This window comes from Hipposideros armiger, unplaced genomic scaffold, assembly GCF_001890085.2.
Source record: "Hipposideros armiger isolate ML-2016 unplaced genomic scaffold, ASM189008v1 scaffold_600, whole genome shotgun sequence".
NCBI classification, from domain to species: Eukaryota; Metazoa; Chordata; class Mammalia; order Chiroptera; family Hipposideridae; genus Hipposideros; species Hipposideros armiger.
The window spans coordinates 64-9,290 of NW_017731950.1; the positions used below are offsets into that span (position 1 = coordinate 64).

The following is a 9,227-nucleotide window of genomic DNA, read 5'->3' on the forward strand; positions in this document are numbered from 1 at the left end:
CCAGCTCCAGGCCGAGCTGTTGTTCAGCATCTTAGCTGTGGAGGGCAGTGTCACTGGCCCTCCCATGTGGGATCCGAACCGGGGCCCTCTGGCGTTCCAAGCCAGTTCTTAACCATTGCGCCACTCGGCCGGCCCGACTTTAGCTTTTAAATTATTTTGCAAATGTCATTAATTGGATGGAACTATTTTTTTAGTAGATATACTTCTCTGCAGCTTCCTTTTTCCTCCTCATTTACCACCTCACTTCCCCTGCTAACTCCTGTTTTACTATCTTTCACAAATCTTAGAATGTGAATGCATCTTGTATCTGGCTACCCTTGTCTTTCTTTGCACTACATTATTACTTGGTTTCCTCCATTTTCCTCTATTTCCAGAACACTTTCTTTTGATTCTGTTCCTCATGAAGATATCAAAGAATTATTAATGTTTGCGGTTTTTTTCTTTCCAAGGGAATTGACATCCTTGTCCTTTACTGTGATGGGACTAAAAATATTCTAGAATTTTTCTGATGTTATAACCATGTGAAGATATTTATGCCTCAGCCCAAATGTCACTGAGAAATTAAATTCTGCTTCATCAACATAAAACATTACTGCAGGTATGTCTATCTCGAATAAAAAATGGCCTCACATGAAGATTAAGAATAATTCCATTTTTAGTGAAAGTGTCTATCATTTTAAAGCTAAAAATGGTTAATTTACCTATAAGACTATTTTCAAGGGAAAAATATTTTCTGACTGTGAAAACTGTGCTGAAAACCCAATTTTTTCCAACAACAAACATTTAGTCTATAGCAATCTTATTGAATTATTTCATTTCATTTGTCTGAATATGTATGTTATGACTTAATCAAGACATTAAAATGTTTAGCTGTTATGTATTAGGTATTATGAAATATCCAAATGTAAAGTAAAAAAAATGAAAAATGCAAAAAATAAGAGAGGCATCCCCAATTCTTTCTCAGTAACATTTGCAAAACCACTGAGGTTTTCTATTGTAATTGATAGGTCTGATTAACTTATACCCTTGCTTTGCAAGAAAACACAGTACTGATTTTTTTTATCTTGAAAGGACTCCACTTCTCCATTATTGAAGCACTGGAAATGCAGTTTAAGGTCATCTGTCAATCTTTTTAAAGTAAACTTGTAAAAATCTGATATTTCATGATTTTAGGTTGGGACTTCCTAACTCCCTTGCTTGAAGGCCACTATTCAGGTTATTTATCCCTAAAATCTTTCTTGACAGATGCTCCTTAAAGAATTGCAGATACGTGAGGATGTGCAGGCGTGAGGGTGAGTGTGCATTCTAGCTTCATGTCTACCATCAGTACTCGGTGCTTTTCACATGGGAGCTGATTCCCATTCTCAGCCTGACTGAGAGTAGGTGAGCTTGGTCAAGTATGCCTATTACAATCACAATAGAACTAACAACAAATAGGCTTCCACAATACATCAAAAGTCAAAGCTTAATGAGTAGTTTGTGCTGTAATTATAAAGAAAATGCCAATCTCTTATTTCTTATGCCAGTACAATAGTCTCCCCTTATCTGCAGTGGGATATCCAAGATCCCCAGGAGATGCCTAAAACTGAGGGTAGTAGTAAACCCTATATGTCCTAAGTTTTTTCTATGCATTCCTATCTATGATAAAGTTTAATGTATAAATGAGGCAATTTTGTGAATAGGTGATTTGTTCTTACTGTAGATCTCAGCAACCTCAGCATACAATCTATTTCTTTCCTTATTAAGTCGAGAACTCATGGCAGTCAATCTGAAAACCAAGCCGGCTAAGTGACTCATGCACATGGAGCTTCTATGGAGTAGATACACTGGATAAAGGGATGATTCACCCTGGGGTGGAATGAGATGGGATGGTGAAAGGTTTCATCACACTACTCATAACAGCATGCACTTTAAAACATATGAATTGTTTATTTCTGGAATTTTCCATTTAATATTTTCAGACTGCGGCTGACTGCAGGCAATGGAAACCACAGAAAGCAAAACCATGGATAACGGGGGACTATTGTACTCAAAGCAGGCCCCACATGTGGGCAGCAATCCAACACTGTCAGACTCAAGGGCGCTGAGAAAGCCCTGATCTGTAGCATGTCTCACACGGAACTCTCCCTAATTTTTGAACATCAACATTTGTCAGTCAGCCATTACTATGGGCTAAGCAAGACCTTCTAGTCACTTTTTCCATTCCTTTCCTTTATGATAAGAAAAGGCCTAGGTTACTATGAAACTCCTGGATGTGAGAAGAAAACAGCTAAAGAAATACAACTCTAACCTTGGTGTTGTAAAAACTGAATTATAGGCCATATGATTATTTAAACTGACTCCTGCCACCAAACTCTTGGGTAATTCAAAAAAAAATCTTTATCCGGTTTACAATGATACTTAGAGTGAGACATAGCCATTCACAATTTATATAAAATAAACCCACAGGAGATTTTTCTTGCATAACTTTCAAAATCTATTTTTAAACATATTATTTAAACAAATTCAATTCATATTTTTTCCAAAACCAATGAATACAAGCAAAGTACTTAAGGGAATTTAATCACCTAGCATCTATAACACATCAATTATTAAGTCATTTGGGCCAGTGAATCCAAAGAAATTAGATCCTGCCCTCTCCAGATTATCTGAGGCTGAGACAGGCTAAGATTGAAAAAACCTGAGACTGTGGCTAAGCACAGGTCAATGATTTTGGGCAACAAAACGTGCTTCGATGAAAAATGTTCATCCATTTTATGAAAAAGGCCTAGCCCAGTAAGCTATGGCTTTGGATATAGAGGTTGTCTGAGTAAGTCATCCTTTGAGGACAGAATGAAAACCACTCTTCAAGCTGTAGTAGTGGCAGGAAAAAGGACTCTTACCCAGAGAGTTTACTACTTGTCCATTAGAAGGCTTAGCATCAAATCCCCCATTGGGGAGATCTAAACAAGAGTTATATGATAGCTAGGTCCCCCTGCAGCAGTTCTTAATGTGGGCAGAGACAGCCTAATTACCACCCAAGCTGCTCCTTCACTGATTGCAATGGAACATGGAAAGAGCAAAAGGAAAGAGAAGGAGAGGCAAGTAATATGACCTATTAATTTTAACTCAAGACTAGCCCCTGTTCACTGTCAACACACACACACACACACACACACACACACACACACACACACCAGAAACCCTAAGTCAGTTCTCTGCCTCAGACTTTTCATTCACCTGGGAGAAAGTCAACTCGAGATTTCATTTATGTTCNTAAGAAATACAAATTGATAGTTAACACAGTGAGGGGAATATAATCAACAATGTTGTAAAGATCATGTAAGGTGCCAGATGGGCACTGGACTTATCAGGGGGATCACATCATACACTGTGTAGATGCCTGACCAATGTGCTATACACCTGAAGCTGAAGTAGAATAATATTGAATATCAACTATAACTAAATATATAGGTATATATAGTCACGGGATGTGGAGTACAACATAGGGAAGATAGTCGATGGTATTGTAATAGCTATATAAGATGTCAGAGGGGTCGTAGCTTATGGGGTGAGTTATCATTTTATGAGGGGTTTAAATGTCTGACTATTATGTTGCTTCATACACCTGAAGCTAATAAATAGATAGATAAATAAATAAATAAAATAAACCATCCATATTAAAAAGGAAGAAATAAAGTTATTTGTTTGCAGATGACATTATCATGTATGTATAAAATCCTAAAGATTCCACAAAACTGTTTAGAAATAATCAATAAATTCACCAAACTTGCAGGATATAAAATCAACACAGAAAATCAGCTGCATTTTTATACACTAACAGTGAACAAATCAAAAAAGAAGTTAAGAAAACAATTCCATTGGCAATAGCTTCAAAAAGAATAAAATACTTAGGAATATATTTAACCAAGGAGGTGAAAATGTTGTACACTAAAAATTAAAAAACATTGTTGAAAGAAATTGAAAAAGACACAAATAAATGGAAAGATATGCCATGTTCATGGATGGGAAGATTTAATACTGTTAAGATGCCAGTACTAACCAAAGCTATCTATAGATTCACTGCAATCCCAATAAAAATCCCAATGGTGCATTGTTGGGTTTTTCTGTTTTGTTTAGGTATTTTGTTTGTTTGTTTTTTATAGAAATAGAAACATCCCTCTTAAAATTGGTATGGAACCTCAAGAGACACCAAGTAGCCAAAACAATTTTGAGAAAGAAGAACATAGTTGAAAGACTCACACTTTCTGATTTCAAAACATATTGCAAAATGACAGTAATTAAAAGTGTGGTACTGGCATGAAGCCAGACACCTTGTCTCACTCATTATTACTTTAGCCATTTAATTTTTATGTCATTTAATTGTTTTTGAATCACCTCTAAATTTTGGAGCTTCCATGGAATATACATTAAAGAGAATATCAGATGTGTTTTCCTTATAGGAGATATTATTGACTCTTTTGTGAACCCATAATTATAGTTACAGGCAATAGATTATAGTCTAAAGAATACAGTCTAATAAAGTCAGCAAGACTCATGTGTGAATCGCCATTCTGCCACTTACTAGCTTTGGTGGACTTAGATTAAGTTACTTAAGCTTCTTAATTTTCAATTTCTCATCTGTAAAATGTGTCAATAATACCTAAGCTACAGATATAGTAAGATGCTTAAATAAAATTATACATCTGACAGTTCCTGAGTACTCTGCTCAACAAATAATCTGCTTCCTTAGTGTTTTGACCTCAATCATTTTTTCTTAATTTTAGCTATGTTTTATTGATAATTATGTTATGATTATAATAATTACAAGTCAGTTAATTTTTTAAAAAAAAATTGAATACTGCTTTAAATACTCTAGAAGAAATCTGGCTATTTTAAGAAGTTCTATGATGAAACTTCATTAAGAGAAAAATTATTCTGTAAAGCAATTACTGACCTCTAATTTTTATAATTTGAAGTTTTGCTTAAATTAAGATATACCTTTTTTAAATTAAATACTTTCAGTTAGTGCAGTTTGTTTCTTCACTTGATAAGTCAATGAAATACTTTTGTTTTTTTCTCCAAACACAATAAAATCAATAATATAGTAATCTTTTTATCTCTATAACTTTCTCCATCTTTGTTATAGTCTCTTCAAAACTATTTATACACTTCTGCAGCCTCTCCCATGTTTTGATTCTTGCTAGTTATTGATCAATTTTTGTCAGTTTATATAAATTTTTATTGGTCACATGAGTCTAAGAAGCTATGAAATAAAACTGAACATCTCTCCTCATCTAAAGATATATATTTGATTCATAGAATCTTGGAATTATTTTTATTATAGGAAACTATGTTCTTTCTAGACTTACACTATGCTTTTGTTTTTCTTACAGCTTTTTTGATTGCTACTATTTTATTTCTCTCAAGAAATCAGAAAAATTAAGCTTACTGTGGTTACCTATTTGACTCTATTAGGCATCTATAGGCTCTAGTAATAAGCCCTCTCCTACATGTTAGGATGAACCACGCTTAGTAAGGCCATGAATAATATGAATGTATCTTAATATTTGTTAACCAAGATCTTTAATGCATTAGATTATTTGTCTTAAATTCTAAGTATGTCAACTGTAATAAGCATAGAATTTATTTATGGTTAATAAATAGTACATATTTGTTTTTATCAATTTAACATTTTTAGTTTTGCTAATCCTCATTCCTAAACAAACAAATTAAAGGGAACAAGCACGTCAGTGTTCTTTTTCCTTTTACACAATACCTTAGGCTCTACATCAACTAGATATCTGCTCTCCTGCTTAGTTGCTTGAATTATTTTTCATTCATTTGGAAATGACTTTAGCTTTTATTTTTTATTTTTTTTAAAGATTTTTATTGGGGAATTGGGGGATGGGAACAGCACTGGGGAATTGGGGGAAGGGGAACAGACAAGTTGCTGTCGTTTTGTTCTTCANACTAGATAATTCTATCAAGCATTTAAAGAAGAATTAACACCAGTCCTCCTCAAACTCTTCCCTCAAAAAATGAATAGAAGGGAGCACTTCCAAACTCATTCTTGAGGCCAGCATTGCCCTGATACCAAAGCCAGACAAAGATGCTACAAGAAAAGAGGACTACAGACCAGTATCACCAATGAATATTGAGGCAAAAATCCTCAGCAAAATACTAGCAAATGGAATTTAGTAGTACATTTAAAAGATTAAATACTTCTTGACAAAGTCGGACCTATTTCTGTAATGCAAGAATGGTTCAACATATGAAAATCAATCAATGCAATACTCTACATTAACAGAATGAAGGACATGACTATCTCAATTGATTTGATGCAGAAAAAGCATTTTATAATATTTAACACCCTTTTATGATAAAAACATTCTACGAATTAGGAACAGAGGAAATGTACCTCAAATAATAAAGGTCATTAATAAAAATACATGGATAATATCATACTCAATTGTGAAAAACTAAAAGCTTTTCTTTTAATATGAGGAACAAAATGAGGATGCGTGCTCTCACAACTTCTATTCAACATAGTATTGGAAGTCCTAGCCAGAACAATTAGGCAAAAAAAAAAGAAATAAAGACAGAACCAAGATGGCGCAGTAAGTAAATGCTGTATTTACCTTCTCTCACAAGCACATGAAAATTACAATTAACCTACAAAACAACTGTTATTGAGAGTCACCTAAAATCAAGCTGAACTGAAGCCTTTCAACTAAGAACGTGCAGAAGAAGCCACCTCCAGACTGGTAGAAAGGTCAGAGACACGGAACAGGCTATCCCACACCCGCGTATGACCATTAAAGATTGGGAGGGCTACTTCGGTTGTGGGGTGTCTCCCCATCCCCTAAAGGAGTGAGAGATCCCAGCCCCACCCCAGCTCAGGGTTCCAGTGCCAGGAAGAAAAGTCCCCATAATTTTTGGTCGTGAAAACCAGCTGAAATTGTGACTGACTAAGACTGAGTGCAGCTACACTCCCAGGTGCTCCTGTTAAAGGGACTGCGCACTGGACTTATCCAACAACAGAATCACTGGCTCTGAGCTCCAGTGCTGGGGCAGAAGCTGGAAAGACAGCAGGAACAAATGGTGGGGAATTGAGTTGTCTGGCTTGGGACAGGGGCTGGAGAGGCGGCTTTCTCCTGGATAAGGAAGCTGGTGGAGGCCACTGTTTCTTTGTTGAGCCCTCCCCCTTCTCAGCATGCAAACACAGGTGGCCACCATATCAGCATCTCTGCTGTTAGTTCACCATGCCCTGACAATTTGAGACCTGGCTCCACTCAACTCCCAAGGACATCCAGGCTGCTTTCAGTGGCTTTTTCATGCAGACCACCTGCTTCGGGGTTCAAGCTACAGGCTTTCCTAGGGTCTCTCAAAGGTTCATGAAACCCAGATTATCAGCATCTGACTTGAGCATGTCCTGTGCCTCTGGCTGAGCAGCCCTAAGCTCAGCACTAGCAGCAGCCGGCCTTGGTTCATAGCTTCACCTTTCAAGATGCTTCCAAGCATATAATGGGAAACAGCCAACTGTGGATTTCTTTCTGGCTCCTATTGGGTGGCCCCAGGTGAGGCATGGGCTGTGTTTGAAGTACACTTACAGTGGATCCCCTCCAAGGTGGCACTGGGGCTGGCACCCCAGTGGCCAGCTTCAAAATGAGCTGGTGCATCACCCAGCAGCCTCCAAGTATGACATATGTAAGGTGGATTGGGCAGGCACCAGAGTCCTGCTGAGGCACATCCTGCTCTGTAGGATCAGCCCCTGCACAACAACTATTCCATTGTTATGAAGGCCAGTCCTCACAACCAGTGAGCCCAAGGGTCAGTCCCTCACATTGATGTGCAATTATCAACCAAGGCTCAACTGCAAGAGGAGGGTACATACAACCCACACAAGGGACACACCTGGAGTGGGTGGCTCAGGTGACCAGAAAGACTGCACCACTGAGCCCCACAGCACACCTACTACATAAGGCCACTCTACAAAGAATGGAAGACAGCAGCCTTACCTAATACATAGAAACAAACACAGGGAGGCAGCCAAAATGGGGAGACAAAGAAACATATCCCAAATAAAAAAAACAGAACAAAGCTCTAGGAAAAGAACTAATCGAAATGGAAATAAGCAACCTATCAGACACAGAATTCCAAACACTGGTTATAAGAATGCTCAATGATCTCAGAGAAAACTTTAAAGAGAGATAGGAAGCATAAAAATGGAGATGAAAACCATAAAAAAGAACCAGTCAGAAATAAAGGATATGGAAATGTAAATAAAGGATAAAGATATATAAATGGAAATGAAGACTATATTACAGGGAATCAACAATAGATTTGATGAAGCAAAGGATCTAACCAGCGATGTAGAAGATAAGGTAGCATAAAACACCCAACCAGAACAGCAAAAAGAAAATAAGAATCCAAAAAATTGAGGAGAGTTCAAGGGGCATCTGGGACAATATTAAGCATACCAATATTGCATTATAGAAGTGCCAGAGGGAGAAGAGACAAAGCAAGGAATCGAAAACCTATTTGGAGAAATAATGACAGAAAACTTCCCTAACCTGGTGAAGGAAATGGACTTACCAACCCAGGAAGTGCAGAGAGTCCCAAACAAGATAAACCCAAAGAAGCCAACACCAAGACACGTCTTAATTAAAATGCCAAAGGTTAAAGACAAAGAGAGAATCTTAAAAGCAGCAAGAGAAAAGCAGTTAGCTACCTACAAGGGAGTCCCCATAAGACTGTCAGCTGATTTCTGAACAGAAACTTTGCAGGCAAGAAGGGAGTGGCAGGAAATATTCCAAGTGATGAAAAGCAATGACATACAACCAAGATTACTCTACCCTGCAAGGCTGTCATTTAGAATTGAAGGACAGATAAGGAGCTTTCCAGAAAAGAAAAGGCTGAAGGAGTTCATCAACACCAAACCAGTATTACAAGGAATCTTAGAGGGATTTTTAATGTGGGACGGGAATTACAGATGGGTGAAAGGGGAAGGGATTAAGAAATACAAATTTGTTGTTATACAGTAGTCATGGGGATGTAAGGTATAGTGTAAGGAATACACTCAATAATATTGTAATAACTAGGTGTGGTGCCAGATTGATACTAGATCTGTCAGGGTGATAGATGGGAATGGGGTTGGGGGCAGGGTGAAAAAGGTGAAGGCATTAAGAAATACAAATTGATAGTTAACACAGTGAGGGGAATATAATCAACAATGTTGTAAAGAT

General features: G+C 37.2%; 1 long non-coding RNA gene across 1 annotated transcript in view; it reads left to right on the top strand.

Moving 5' to 3' along the window:
- The first annotated feature begins 495 nt into the window (after positions 1-495).
- The window catches only part of LOC109371919 (uncharacterized), a 29,428-nt gene continuing 20,696 nt past the window's right edge, over positions 496-9,227 (top strand). The window contains exons 1-2 of the long non-coding RNA XR_002121961.1: positions 496-598; positions 1,246-1,292. This is a non-coding gene — a long non-coding RNA (uncharacterized LOC109371919). The remainder of the gene's footprint in view (positions 599-1,245; positions 1,293-9,227) is intronic.